Source organism: Ambystoma mexicanum, chromosome 8, assembly GCF_040938575.1.
Source record: "Ambystoma mexicanum isolate Mex_15411 chromosome 8, UKY_AmexF1_1, whole genome shotgun sequence".
Lineage (NCBI taxonomy): Eukaryota > Metazoa > Chordata > Amphibia > Caudata > Ambystomatidae > Ambystoma > Ambystoma mexicanum.
Genome location: NC_090929.1, coordinates 1,253,288,349 through 1,253,304,121, shown reverse-complemented (window position 1 = coordinate 1,253,304,121; position 15,773 = coordinate 1,253,288,349). Strand labels below are relative to the sequence as shown.

At 48.1% G+C, this 15,773-nt stretch overlaps 1 protein-coding gene across 1 annotated transcript in view; it reads left to right on the top strand.

The window, feature by feature from the left end:
• Positions 1 to 15,773, top strand: part of KIF11 (kinesin family member 11) — a 705,022-nt gene that overhangs the window by 47,830 nt on the left and 641,419 nt on the right. The gene's annotated exons all lie outside the window — the stretch shown is intronic.

Here is a 15,773-nt window from a genome sequence, read left to right as displayed (position 1 = left end):
GAGCGTTTGCCACGCTTGAATGCAGGATAGTTGAGCTGCTGTCTGGTAGTTCTGCAGGTCTGGGACCCCCAGGCCTCCAAGTTTTGCGTTTCCTAGCATCGTGGTTTTGGGGATTCTAGCCTTATTCCCGTTCCAAATAAATTGGAACATCTTCCTCTGCAGTTTTTGGAGTGCTGGGGTCGGAATCGCGACAGGAAGGGCAGAGCATGCGTACAGGAATCTCGGGAGCAGGTTCATTGTACATGCTGTGATCCGGTCCATTAGAGATTTCCTGTGTCGCCCAGCGTTTCAGGTCTACTTCAAGCTCTTTGAAGAGCGGGGGGAAGTTCATGCGATAGGTGTCCGTTGGGTTGGCTGGGACCTGGACCCCCAGGTAGGAGATCGTCTTCGTTTTCCATTGGATTGGACACATAGGAATCAAGACCTCTCACTCCCTCTGTGAGATCGCTATCCCCTGTGCCGTTGACTTGTAGTTGATGGTGAATCCTGTGACCCTACCATAACTATGTATTTCTGCTAGAGCCTGTGTCTGTGAGCTGCGGGGGTCCGTAATGGTTAAGAGGACATTGTCTGCATAGAGCGCTATTTATGGTGTGAGGGACCAGCTCGGAAGCCCTTGATCAGGCTGTTCCGCCTAATCCGTTGGGCAAAGGGTTCCATGATCAGGGCAAATGGGAGCGGAGACAGCGGGCATCCCTGTCTGGTTCCGCAGGTCAGTGTAATGGGGGCAGAGAGGTTGCCATTAATTCTAAGCAAGGTTTTGGGCGATTTATAATTGGCCAAGACCATAGTGCGGAATTCCATCCCAAATCCAAATGCCTCCAGGGTGAGTTTCATGAAGGTCCAATCCACCCTGACAAACGCTTATGTTGCGTCTAAAGCTATGACCACCATACCCTGTGAGTCTCGGGAAGCCAGGTCCTCCAGGTCCAGGGCCCTGCGGATGTTGTCGGCTGTGGATCGATTCTTCAAAAAGCCGCTCTGGTCGGGTTGGATTATGCCTTGTAGGATATTTGACGGGCGTGTTGCTAAGATTTTGGAGTAGATATTGGCATCAATATTGAGTAGAGCAATAGGTCTGTATGAGGCTGGGTTTTTTGGGTGGTCTCCTGGTTTAGGCAGGACGACTGTGATTGACTCCTGCATGGAGGGGGTTATGACTCCGGTGTCTCTAAAGGAGTTGAATAGTTGCACCACTGGGGTGAGGAGTTGGGGCCTGAAGACCTTATAGGCCCTGGTTGAGTAACCATCAGGGCCAGGGGCGCGGGGTTTAAGAGATTTGATGGCCCTATCTACCTATTCACTGGAAATTGGAGCATCCAAAATGTCTTGTGCGTTGCTTGATAGTTGAAGTGCTGCTGATTTTAGGTATTTCTTTTGTTCTTTGGGGTCCCGTGGCGGGGGGTGGTCATTACTTGTGTTAGATGATCTGCTGCTAAGCGTTTTGTCCTGCCTGGCATACTATGTTCTGCCTTGTGGATCCCGCAGTCCGATGATAGTGTTGATCTGTTTTGCTTTAGCCAGCTTGGCAACCAGAAGCTTGTTTGCTTTGTTTTTTGCATGATAAAATTGTTTGGCTTTTGCCAGTTGATGTGCCGTGTGTTCGGCGTAATGGGCTTCAATCTTTTGCGCCGTGCGAACGGCACGTTGTGTTCTTGGGGACCATCCTTTTTCTTTATGGATCCTCTCTGCTTTCCGGAGGTCTTCTTCAAGGGCCAGATGGGATTGTCGCCTAAGTTTGTGAAAGGCTGTGCCTTGAGCTATCAATTCTCTGCGTACAACCGCCTTCATGGCATCCCAGGTGTTGGCGGGAGAGGTGTCCGCAGTAGGGTTCCCTTTGAAGAAATTCCTAATTGTAGATGCGATTGTGTCCCTAAGCGGCATCTCGTTAAGCATTGGATCATAGTGGCCATCTGCGTTGCGCGGAGCTAGGTGCCTCATGTACTCAGAACTCTAAGGTCATTGGGCCATGGTCAGATAGGATTATTTGGGCTATGGTTACGTCATTGGTAAATGAGAGAATTTGTGGAGAGACCAGGAGAAGATCTATTCGGGAGTGGGTTCTATGGACGTGCAAGAAGAAGTCTTTTTCTGAGGGGTCGAGTACCCTCCATGGATCGACCAAATCCAGAGTTCTGAACCACTGCAAAAGAGCTAATGCTGTGGCGAAGTCCCAGGATGAGGGCGGATGGGATTTGTCTTTCGTGGTGTCAGGGACTCCGTGGACGTCGCCACCGATGATTTGGCCCTCCATGAAGGGGGAGAGGGATGTGCTCAGAGCTTCGTAGAAAGCAGCTTGACCTGTGTTTGGGGCGTATACTGATACGAAGGAATACAGTTGACCCAGCAGCAGACACCTTACCGCCACAAATCAGCCATCCGGGCAGAGTTTAGTATTTAGTATCTGGCGGTCCAGCCCCTTCTTGAAAAGAATTGCTGTGCCTCCTTTTTTCCTGATCCCTGATGCACAGAACTGCTTCGGAAAGAGCCGGGAGCGAATGCGCCCAAAATCTGGCAATAGGCGTGTTTTTTGTATCATAGCCACCTCAGCGTTTTCGTTTTGAAGCTTTTGCAAGATTGACTTGCGTTTGGCTGGAGAATTAAACCCGTTAACTTTCAGAGAGATGAACCTCAGAGTGGGGTGATCGGGAACAGGAGGTGGGGGTGCCGCCGTGTTTGGAGGGGGGGGGGGTTGTTAGGTGAAGATGAATCAGCCGGCATCTCGCTGATTTTGTAACCACCTTTACCTGCCATTGAAATTTTTGCTCTGGCCTCCAACGGGAGGACAGAGGTTTAATTAAGAAGAGGGCCAGTTTTGTTAGGCTGGCACCTTCTCGGGCCAAACTGGCCAAATAACAGAGTAGCCAACATGTCTAAAATTGTGGGTTAAGAATTCCAAGGACGCAGGTGGATAGTACCTCAGAATTGGGCATAGGCTGTGGGTTAGGGCCCGCTGTTTCAGTTAGTAGAGTTCCATTTTTTTTTTTTTAGGTTGTTGGCAGCGAGTTTGCCTTCAGGTGGGCCGCCGGCAGTATCAAGGGGTAGGAAGTTCGGTTGAGCCAAGTAGAAGATAGGCCCCTGATTCCCGGGGCCAGAGCTCGGACTCCCGTTGATTGGGGTTTCAAGTTTCCAAGAGGTCGGCTGCGTTCCCACCTTCAGCTATCTCATCCTTCTGAACCTCGGACTTTTGACCAAGAGTTTTGGGAGGCGCTGGGAGGTCCGTGTCGGCGCTGTGTTCGGGAGCCAGGGGGGACCCCGACTTGGGCGAGGATGTATTCATGATTTTCTCGGCATCCTCCAGGTGGCTGATTCTCCTCTGGGTGCCCTTGTACGTGAACTGTAGGGCTGTGGGGGAAGAGCCATCTATAGCGAATTTGCTGGTCCTGTAGGGAGACCGCCAGGGGTCGGAGAGCTTGTCTTTTCTGGAGGGTGAGGGCTAATAGATCCTGATAAATTTGGAGAGGTGAGCCCTGAAAGGATATTGCGTCCCAGGTGCGACTGATTGCAGAGATGGCTTCTTTTGTGGTGAAGTGCGCCCTGGTGATGACATCTGGCGGGCCGTCTGACTCCACTCCGCGTCAAGGGCGCATCGTGTGCGTGTGGTCCAGGAGGAGCTGTGATTTTTCCAAGTCTGGGAGAAGAGCTTGAAAGAAATCGCCCACATATTCCGCCAATTTCTTATCAGGGACCGACGCCGGAACCCCTCGAATGCTTAGGTTGTTGCGTACGGCCCTATTCTCCAAGTCATCTTGCTTAAATTCAAGTATTTCAGCCCTATCTTGGAAAAGTTTGATTGCGCGTTGGACCTCCACCAGGGTGGATGCCTGGTCTTGGGTCCGGTCCGCGACCTCCCCAACCTCTGTTCGGCCTCCGCTACTCTTCGGTCGGTGTTTTCCAATTCAGTAGAGTTCTGTCATACATGACTTGAATTCGGACTTAATATCCGCCATAAATGCCCGAATGTCATTCTTGGTTGCCAGCGTTCCCTTGTCGTCTGGGGGCTCCTGAAGGGGGGGAAGCTTGGGAGTCTTGTTTTTGGATCTTTCAGAGGACATCAGCATTGTAGCTATATTGGGATTCTTGCCGGATTTCAGATGCTTGGTCATCGGATTTCAGATGCTTGGTCATCGTGTTTTCCTGTATCTGGAGGGAGCGTATGCCCCTAAGAAGCCTGGATTGCAGAATTAGTCTCCCAAGTCTTTCAGGAGTGGAGGGCCAGGCGCAACTGCAAAAGCTGGACTCTTATTAGGGCAGTTCGGCGGGTTGTTTTCCGGGCGTGGGTTAGGGTAAATGATTCTCGGAGTGGGCCGGGGCGCCCCAGGAAGGAATCCAAAGAAATCAGGGAGGACGCGGCCCCAGCAGCAGGAGGTCGGGCTCCCAGGCCGCACCCGGGTGACTCAAATGGTGCCCGCCTTTGTTGGCGATGGCTGTCAGCTGGACACAGGCGGCAAATGGGGTGCAGCCCGGAGCAGGCAAGCGGGGCAGAGAGGAGCAGTAAAGTCCAGGTTTGGATGTTCGCTCCACAGGGTGCAGGCAGGACCCGGGCTTCAGGGAGGGATGTCCTGTTTGTGGCACTCACTGAGCTTTCACTAGGCTTTATTGGCCCCCACCAGCTTCACTGGCCTTTCCCTGCAAGACTCACCGAGACTTCAGCGGGGTCCGAGGCCACATGCCCCCGTTGCCGCAGGCAGGTTCCGCCGGGTGAAAGGCTGCGAGGCCCCAGAGTCGGGCTCCCAGCCTGCGCGCTGCCGCCACCTCTGATCAAGCAAGTCCAAAGGGATAGATGGGCTGGCCCCGTAGAGCGGATCCGGCATGCCGTGTGCGCGGATCGGAGGCGGGAGCCGTGAAATCCCTTGTATGGGGCTCAAAGGAGCTCAGTCTGGGTGAGTGGGCAAGCAGGTGGGCGGGGGAGGGAGCAGTGATGGGTCGCTGCGCTCGGGCTTTCCTCCGCTCACTGTGCTGCGGGCGGGGGCAGCGCCTCCACTGGGCCTGCACCGTCCAAGTGATGGTGCTGGGTTCCGGGGGCGCCGGGCTTCACTCGCCCCTCATACCTACTCTCCGCCAACTTGTGGTCGCCGGCGGGCAGTGGCTTCTTTTACGAATTCCAGCGGCTCAGAGGGAAGGGCGGCCGCGCATCCCAGCACCGTGTGCTTGGGGTGTTCCGGGAGCGGCAGCTGTGTTTGTAGGTCCTAATCGGACATGAAGACCGCCATAATTTTTCAGAGCAGTGGGCTTCCCACGGAGGCCGTTAGAAGAGCGACCACATCGATGGTGCTCTAGGCCACGCCCCCACCTCAGTAACTTTTTAACATAGCATTTACCTATGAACAACTTAGACACTTAGTGTCTTGGTATTTTTGTGTGCTTTAGGTTGCACCAATAGGACGTCTAGTATAAATGGCCCCGCGTCTTCGCTTAAGATTTCAACCGTCTCCAAACTGTTGGGGGTCACCTGGTGTTTTCTCTCAATTGCTCTTAGTGTTCTACACGTTCTTTCGCTGGTTTATAGTTTTGTAGGCCCATCATGTCCCGAAGAAATCGTTGTTTCGGCTGTGTGAGATCTGTGGCCTCAAGAATGTCTACCAAGTGGATGCGCATGCAGACTATCTTTCTTGCCTGTAGCCCAATAATTCCGAGGACAACTGTGATTTATCAAGGCTTCTCCCTGAAAACGCTGAAGGACCGCAATCCGCGGTTGATTTGCTGGCTAAACAAGGGTACTTAGCCAGGTTCAGAGGGTGGTTCGGGCCGCGGGGGCAAGTACTCTACTACGGCGTAGAAGGTGTCCTTTTCGCTTCTGCGGGGGCGGTCGGCGGAACCCCACCTCTAAGAAGCAGTGCAGGGCCGGCGTCGAAGGTGAGGGTGCGGGGGGGAGGGGTGTCTGGCACCAGGTCGGTGCATCGAGTAGAGGGCCAGGCGGTCCCTCTCAGCACAAGGCTCCCAGGGTTGAAAAGTCAAAGGAAGTGAGTTCCAGGCTGCAGAAATCGGCAACGCTGCCACACAATAAGAAGTCAAAGTCCTGAGCTTCGTCCTCTTCGAATCGCTCGTCGTCGTTGAACTGGCACTGTTCCTCTTCACGTGTCACCCTGACATTAATTTCCAGTGGCCGCTGTTTTCTTTCATAGACCTAGCCAGCCCATTGTCTACAACTTTAGAATTCTTTGACTGCGAGCCATTCAAGCATCGTTACATGTAATCGTTGGTCCGGTCCTGAACCTATCGGGCAACCATCAGCGGTGAGTGTTTGCCCATGTATTGTTTCACTCTGCTGCTTTTGGCATGTAATACTTATTGCTGCACGTACAACTTATCCTTTATAGTGTACAAGATTCCGCTGTTCTCCGTTAGATGAACCATGTTGGAATTCTACTCAGAATCACTTCTCCGCACATATTGAGCGGCTTTCCATACGTACTGAATTACAGGTCTTCCTTAGTCTTGGTAAGCAATTCATTTATTATTACTCGGTAGGAGACCAGTGCCTATGTAAACTATAATGCATTTCCATTTTATCATTTGAAAAGCGGCCATCCCTTGTCTCGATAGTCTGTGACTCTGGACACTATTAAAATACAGTTGCTGGTCATGTTGACCCATTTCTTTTACCTTACACTTGCTTCCTTAACAAAGAATTATAAAGACTTAGTTTATCACTTGTTCCTGGGAACACGTTATTTGTTTAACGCTGAACACGTAATGCATGATGCAGTTATGTGGAGAGTTCAAAAGTACCTGATTGTATATATTTCTTTATTTGCAGTGTTTAATTCATTACTCTGGGCTATTGATGAATTAATTTCTCGAAACGCGTCAGCCACAATCAAATGAATTGAATCCTCCCTGTTTCTTGCGTTTGGAATAAAGAATCCTCTTTACATTGGATGTCATTACTGTATTTTCATTGAAGTGTGCTATCATTTGAAGTTCATTGAAATATATATGTAATTTATCTCGCTGAAAGTGAATCTCAAGGCGTCACACTGACGCAACCCTAATGTGTGCAAGGGACGGGAGGGTTCCGTTTTTGGGTCCTCTTTTCTCTCCTTTTTGTAACTTTTAGTAACCCTGTGCCAGGGCTACATTTTCTCCCATGCACCGTAAAATATTTTCAATTGTCAAATTGTTATTTGAATCAGTGTCTCTAAAATGTAGTGTGCGCACCTTCCACCCTCCTTCCTGCCTGGGTGTTAGGCAAGATTGTATACAGTACCCTTGGGGTGCACTACAACAACCCTGACCACCTGGCAATAGTAAACAAGCCTTTGGTATAAGTCTGTATTACACAGGTTGGTAGTGTGGACGAGTAGTCAGTCTTATCTCAAGAGGTGTCAATGTGGGCTGTAGGGGAGTTAGAGGTTCACAGTGAAAAGTATTCAAATAAACACTTACAGGGTTTCTTGATAAAACTATTATTAATATATTGACTTAGTTAATATAAGCTTTTTTCAGAAGGGAGCACTGTAAAATTACACAACCAACAGAAACAGAGTTCAGAAATCACATTAAAATACTTGAGTAGGGAAAAGGGGCCTCTCACTCTCCAGATGAAATTTTTTTAAAAAAATAATCAAGTCCTCAAAATCCAGCAAAGTTGCTGGGTGTCTCTAAGGTAGAGGGATTTAGCACATTTTTGAGAATTCTCCCCAACACTCGTCTCCTCCCAGACTAAGGGACAGGATGATTTAATCCACCCCTGGATGAATCTCCTTACTCCAGCCAGTCATGCTTTCTGGGGAGACCATCAGCATTTTGGTGATTACACCCTGACCTGTGTTCAATGGTAACATCAAACCCCTGTAGGCTGATTGGCCATCTTAACAATTTAGGATTCTCACCCTTCATCTGCATTAACCATCTCAAGGGTTGGTGGTCTGTTTGAATTACAAAAGTAGACCCATACAAGTATGGTCCAAACTTCTTCAATGACCACACAATGGCAAAACACTCACATTTTATGGTTGCCCACCTTGTTTCAGGGTCCTTCAGTTTCCTACTTCTCATCCAGTTGACTTAGAACTGCACATATACCTGTATTGGAAGCATCTGTTTGAACAATAAAGGAGTGGTTGTAGTCCAGAGCTCTCAAGACTGGAGCTTGACCAAGGGTTTTATTAAGACTTTCAAATGCCTTGGTGCATTCCTCATTCCACCTGAACTTGGGAAATTTGGGTGAGGAGATCACATTCAAAGTAGAAGTTATGGTCCCATAGTTCTCTATGAATTTCCTATAGTAACCTGTGACGTCTAAAAAGGCTCTCACCTTGGTTTGAGTAGTAGGGGTGGCCCAGTCTTGTACAACTTGTACCTTGCTAGGCAATGGCCTTATTTCACCACCTCCTGCCTCATGTCCAAGGTAGACCACTTTACTCTGACCCATTTGACATTATCTTGCCTTTATGGTATGGTCAGATTGGCCTGCTCAAGAGCCTGCAAAACATATCCTAGCTGATCAATGTTCTTTCCAAGTAGAGCGGAACACTGCAATGTCATCCAAGTATGCCATGCAGAAGTGCTCCATCCCATTCAGAACATGATTGACCATCCTTTGGAATGTAGCGGGTGCATTCTTTAATCAAAAAGGCATAACCTTAAACTGGTAGAGGCCTCCTTGGCATGGTTAGTCAGAGCTATTAGCCTGATGTTGGGTCAAATGTACTGAGGTACTTGGCTGAACCAAGTTTGTCCACCAGCTCATCTGTCCTAGGTGAATGATGGGCATCAGTCTTAGTGACTGCATTAAGAGCTCTATAGTCAACACAGAATCTCAACTCTTTGGAGCCTGCCTTTGGTACTAGCACAACTGGGCTAGCCCAGGGACTGGTAGAGGGTTCTATTACCCCATGATCAAGCATTTTCTTGACCTCTTCCTTTATGTGGGTTCTTTCATGGTATGGCATCCTGTAACCTCTGCTTTTAACAGATAAACCGTCACCAGTGATAATATCGTGCTGGCCCCAAGGGGTCAAGCCTGGTGTCGGTGAAAGCAGGGAGGCAAACTTATTTAAAAGATTTGCACTCTACCTGCTGTTCCAGTGTCAGATCAGAATTGACTCTTATCTTCCAATCTAAAGGTGGTCCCTTGAGGAGATCAGGTAGAGGTTCACTCTCTTCCTCCTGCTGAGCAGATGCTAAGAGAAAAGCTCCCAGTTCTGGTCTAGAGACATAGGCCTTTAGGCACTTGGTGTTATAGACCCTGGGGGGCCTCCTTAGGATTGCTTAAGTCCGCCAAATAATTGACCTCCAAGTCTTCCCACAACCTTGAAGGGTCCAATCCATTTGTCCTGCAAGGCCCTCTGCCTTGTAGGCACCATAACGAGAACTAGCTGGTCTTGAGTAAACTCATCCATGTTGGCCTTCTGGTCATGCCAATGCTTCACCAGAGCCTGACCTGCTTTCCAGTTATCAGAAGCTTCTGTCATTGTGTGTCATTCTCCTTCGGACACCTAACACATAGTCTGTGACTCTCACTGGCTTGTGGGAAGGAGCACTTTCCAACCACTCCTTGATTGGGGCCAATGGACCTCTAACCGGATGACCATAGAGAAGCTAAAAAGGGCTGAAGCCAACCCCTTCTTGAGGGACTTCTCTATGCAAAGAGAAGGCATGGCAGTAGGTCCCACTTTCTTCTGTCTAAGGGGTTCTTCTAAAGGACATATCATGCTCTTCATAGTTCTGTTAAACCTCTCTACCAACTCATTGGTTTGAGGATGGTAGGCTGTTGAGAACTTGTAGGTTACTCCAGTGTTTCCACATAGCTTGCATGTATTTGACATAAAATTGGTTCCCAGATCACCTACTTAGGAAAACCTAATCTGGTAAAAATACCAAGTGGGGCTTTAGCCAGGGCCTGAGCTGTGATATTCCTCCATAGGTATTGCTTCAGGGTACCTGGTAGCATGTTCTACCACAACCAATAGAGGTTGTTGCCTGAAGATGCGGGAGGGTCCAAGGGACCAACAATGTCGATTCTCACACTCTCAAAAGGGACTCCCACCACTGGGATTGGCACCAAAGGTGCCACATTCTTGGCTCCACTCTTGCCAGATGTCTGACAAGTGTGACGGCTCCTACAGAATTTATCTAGATCAGACACCATCTTGGGCTAGTAGAAATAAAGAGAAATGCTTTCTTTGCTCTTCTTAAAGCTTAAGTTACCAGCTAAAGGGATCTCATGAGCTAGCTGTAGGAACTGAGGTCTTACTTCGTCAGGCACTACAAGTCTTCTGTAGTCCCATGGAATAGACTCAATAGGTTCACTGTAGAGGAGGCATCTTCCCAATATAAACTTTGCTTCCCTGGCTCTTGCCCTTACAGCTGGGAAGCTGCCTGTTGGCAAAGACCTTCAAGAGTAGGACACTCTCTTTGACCTTTGCGGAAGTCTGCCCTATAGAGGCTCCCTTCTGCAAATAAAGTCTGCAGCTCAGGATGTTCTTAAGGATCCAGATCTCCAACAGGAGGAAGGTCTTCTTCCAGCTCTGTATCATCAGTAGCTGACACACAATCCTGGTTTCTCACACTCCGCCTCAGCTGGTGTAGGTGTCACAGGTGTGACTTGGGACTGTCCTCTCGGGGAGTGTCCTGGTTTTGGGAACAGGAGTGCCACTCTTCTGGTTTCCTGAGACTTTAGGTTTCTCTTTCTTTATGGAAATGGAAGTTTGTCCTTCCTAACAACCCAATGAAAGTCCCCTAAGGTGAGCTCTCTGGCCTTAGTTTTGTGCTGCTTTCTTTTCTTTTATTGGGGGTGCTTGATACAACCCCAAGAGCCTTTAAGTCATTCCCCAGCGGGACTCTCCCAGGCACATCACTTTAAACACTGACCGGTATTCCTACAGTCAGATTGTTGCACTGGATGAGAGCTGGTAGTATTGGAACCATCTGGAGAGGGCCTCCAGCAAGCTTAATGGGGCCTTTGGGTGCCTTAGCAACATCCTCCGGTTTGAAAAAGGTTTCAGCCACCCAGCCCTGCAGATAACGTGCGTATCGAGCATTTTTACGCGTTAAATTATGACATACACATGATTTCATTTTCTACTGCGTACCGTGTACGCTTTGATTCATTCATAAAACATTTTTTTCCACCACTAGATGGCACTGTAGCGTTTTGTCAGCAGCATATACCTTTCTTACACATTATGGTGAATTTCCAACTGAAGGACCAAGGGCCTCATTACGAGTCAGGCGGTAACCTGACGGTTTTTCCGGCTCGGTTACCGCCGGACTCGAATTACCATTCCACCTCCATGATTCCTGGAATTACCGGGGTATTACAACCCCGGTGACCCGGGCATTCCGGAGGCGGAATTCATTAAATCCCCATTGAGTCCCATAGGACTCAATGGGAATGGGGACAATGGAAACACCGGCACCATCTCATGATGGTGCCAGTGTTTCCACGTCTGCCTGCGGGCGGTGTTAAACCCGCCAGGTCAGACCTGTCGGCAATGACACCGCCACTTGCAGGACTCGATCAGGCAATCCGGAAACAATGGTGGCGGCGGGTTTACTGCCACCGTTATTTTTCCGGACCGTCTGACTCGTAATTAGGCCCCAAATCTGTGATAGTTAAGCGAGCAACACAATAAAGCATGCACCCTTTTAAAATGTGTACATTTTGATAACATCTAATAGCTTGATATGCTAAAAAGTAAAGTTTGCTTTGATGTCCTAAGTTGAATATTCTTTAATAACCATGCATAACACGCTGGAAGTTTGTGACAAATCTCCAAAACTAAATGAGTTTATGGCACAACTTATTTTTTCGGGTGGTTTTAAAGCGCTGAAAATGAAGTGGGTAAATGCAGAATGTTTTGCCTTTTGCATCTTCTAGTTTCCCATGCAGAATGTGGAAAATAAAGGTAGTGATATTATTTTGGCACAAAATGCTGCTATAAGGATTTACATGTTATGATGCTTTACTATGCACGTAAACTCTACAGGACATTGTTACTGTAGGTCTTGACACCCAAAACTAAAAGTTTTGTTCCAAGTAAAGCACGGCAGAAGGTGGCCATACCCAAACTGAAAGAGCGGGTTAAAATCCCAGCTTTGCTGTTTAGCCTAAGTGTGTGATGGTGGGCAAATAATGTAATCTCACCCTGACTTCAATTGCAAAAATTGGAGTGCATATAAGTTTACACCCTTACAAAAGGACAGTTTTAATAAGTGTAGGGACACATTGGTGTATACTGGTGCTCCTCTGCTAGTGGCTCCAATACTGCTGCATAGGGTTGCATTATTGCTGCACTGGCCCTCCCCATTCTTGTAACACTGGATTTGACAGGCAGTCATAGTGTCACCAGCCAGTCAGTGCACCAGAGATTCTAGTATAACGGACTGTGGTAGACCCAACATTACATTTTCTCCCCTGTTGCTCCCAGCCACTGAAGGTGCTTGGGCCGTCCAGACCCGACTGCCCCACACTCTGCAATGCCCCGTAATGCTAGGATATTGAGTCTTTGATTGCACACCATCTGCCATTTTCACACTTTCTAGGACCTTCAGGTTCTGCAAGAAGTGGGTATTTCAAACTCAGAGAGAGCAGTTAACTGATTGTAACATTGAAGCTGCACTAGAATATTCTTATTACAATGAGTAATGAAGTTAGATGCCCCTACACAAGTAAGTTTGCCTTTCCTCCACAGTCTCCGAAGTGAGTGCCTCTCCCAACATTTGAAGGGTTAGCCCCAGCCTACATTTTAGCCTAGGTGCACCCCTGGATGTGCGCACTTGCATTGCGATAGACGGGGAGGTGAGGGAAGTCTTTCCCCCAAACTGGCGGTGTTCAAGTTTTACTGTGTGCTCAGAAAAATGTACTTTAACAAACGCAGTAAAACTTTAAAGCTGTTACTTTCAAGAAAGTCTTCCATCACCTCTGCATATTGCGCTTTAAAATATGCTATTCAATAGTTCTTCCCCACACCAGACCATGGGAGGAGTTGGGTAGAACAGTGCGGGCAGAGCCTCCAAGTATTCCCTGCCTATTTTCTGAAGTGGCCCCTCCCATCACAACTTAATCCCCCCCCGCCCCCCCATGCCCCGCGAAATGTGCCTCTGCATGGGAGAGGTCAGGTTTCGGCTTACTCTCACAAGCCGCCAGCCAGCCCCACGTACACACTGCAGATGTTAGCTCCTGCCCCTTTATTTCAGCACTTTGAGAGGAGTCTCAAAGTGCTGAAATAAAGGAGCAGGATCCAACACATCTGCAATTATTCCTTTACTTGCTGCATGTTGTAGACCTGCTCTGTAATGTATAATTTATAAAGTTATGCTGGCTGTATTAAGACGTGCGCTTGCTGTTGGGCTATACCACGAGGGATGGGCCATTACCCCATGCAGGGATGAACGGTTCCATTAGCCTGAACTGAATATATTTGCCAATAGCACATGCAGGGAGGCCATGTGCCACTGGCGCATGCAGAAAAGAGATGGCCAGTTAGCATTTTCAGAGAGATGTGCTGCTGTATGTGTACAGAAGCTATGCCAATAATAGGTCGAAAGGGAGTATGTGTTCTTACATGGCGCTTTTAGCCAAATTCCTTCTGCTTTTAGGCACTGTGGTAGCGGTTATTACCCCATTTCGAATGGTACTTAATTACAGCAAAACACAGCAGAATGCCAGGGGAGCACTGTTGGGCATTGTGGTGGGGGCTGGCGAGAACATCTTCGAGTCAGGCTGAATAAGGAAAGGGGAGGGGGAAAATGGGGTACATTTGGCCCGAGTACATTTTGTCAATTCCCAGCACTGATAGTAACTTGTGTGAACGGTCCTTCTTCATTATAGCATTTCTTGTAAGAAAGAAGCGACTCCTGCGGTCTTCCCTCTGCGCCACACCCATCAAAGCTGCTTCACGTTATTGGAACTTGGGAAGTGCAGGCCGCCCTCCTGCCCAGTAGCTTTCCACCCTTTCTTTGGATGCAACGTTTTAGCCTGTGCAGAAGGGAGCCCTGCCGTTAAGACTGGCAGAGCGGAGATGTGCTGTTACAGCATGGGCAGAGGAGATGCTACGTTAGCACTCACAGAGCAGAAATGTCTCCATAGTACGTACTTAGTAAAGATGTGTCATTTGCACGTGCCATGGAACAGAAGGGCAATTAGCATGCAAAGCCAAGATGTGCTGTTAGCATCTGCATAGACAGGATGTGGAGTTTGCACATGCTAACTGCACATCCTGTCGCTGCACAGGATGTGCAGTTAGTACGTGCAGGCATAGGATGTGCAGTTAGCATGTGAAGAGTATACGTCCCATTAGCATGTGCGTAGAAGACATGTCGTTAGCATGCACATCTCCTCTGTGCACATGGGCGCAGTTATCACATGTACAGAGAGTTGTCCCACTAGTATGTGCGCAGAGAAGATGTACCATTAGCAGACAAGAAGAGATGTGCCAATAGCATGCGCAGAGAAGAGATTGGAGGTCACTATGGGGTAGAGATATGTCCTGTTAACGTGTACAAATATCAGGCTTGCTAAACGGAACATGTTCTATCAATAAATGAAAACAATGTCTGCCATTAGCATATGATAGATGTGCTGTTAGCATGCGCATAGTGTAAAGGTGCAATTTACACATGCAAATGACACAAATTTGCTCTTCAAATGCTAACCGTAAATCTCTGAAAATGCTGAAAGTAGATGTGCCTTTACCATGTGCGCAGAGTACGTGGCATACTCGTTAGTATGTATCAAGAGGAGAGGCGTAGCTAGTATATTCAGGGAGGATATATGCCATTAAGTGGAGTGATGTGCTGTAACTATGTGCCCAGATGGGATGTGCCGTTTGCATGTGGAGTGAAGGACTCTGCACAAGCCAGACCACTTTGATCTACAACGCTTTTGGTCTATGGGTCTGATTTTACGTATGCATTGGGTGTGTTAAGTTTTACTCTCTTGCAGAGGAGAAAACTAATTTTTACTCTCTTGAAATTGCATTTACTCTCTAATTTGAAAAATCATGCGTAAAATACTCCAACCTCAAAATATTATCTGGAGCACTGCAGCCACCACTGTGATGCTGGCCCAAGTGTCTCTAATGGCAGGGATCTCTTGACCATTTACAAGTACACTGTCATTGTAGTATTCTTTTGTGTTATCTGGTATAGAGTTATACACATCTAAATTCTGTTGTTCCCACTGACCCAGGGACACTAAAGAAACACTGGCTGAGATAACAATGGGGTCTTTAGCCAATAGATGAATGTTTCCACTTGTCATATGTACTTCTCCCTCAGGGATGAAGGCTAAGGAGGCAGTGTGGACCTCTGAAGGTTTACCCTTGCATCTCGGATCCTCTTTCACATGGTCAGTAGACCCACAAAGATAACATTTACTAAATGTTTTCTGGAATGGGTGTTTCTGCTGACAGCCCTCTGGTTTGGCACCAAATATATCACTAGACTGACCTGGTTTCCAATGGGGTTTACCCTTATGTTTGTGGCCCTCTTTTGGATGGGAGGTTTTAGAATTCCCTTTGTCATCTTTCTTGTGCTGTTTCCCCTCATCCTTATGAGTGGCCCCAGAATCCTTGTGAGAAGCCCTTTTGGCAACCCACAAGTTAGCCGCTTTTGCCAGCTTCTTGGGATCAATCTCTTTTGAGTCAGCCAAGTGATGTCTCAGCTCAGGAGAGCAGGCATCAAAAATGTATTCCAACCAAAATAGTCCTCATAACTTAAAAAGTAGTGACTCTGTAACCCTTAACACAACCATCTAAGTTCTTCAAACATTCACACACCCAGGTAGCCCAAAGGGTACCATCAGTCTTTTTGACGGTCCTAAA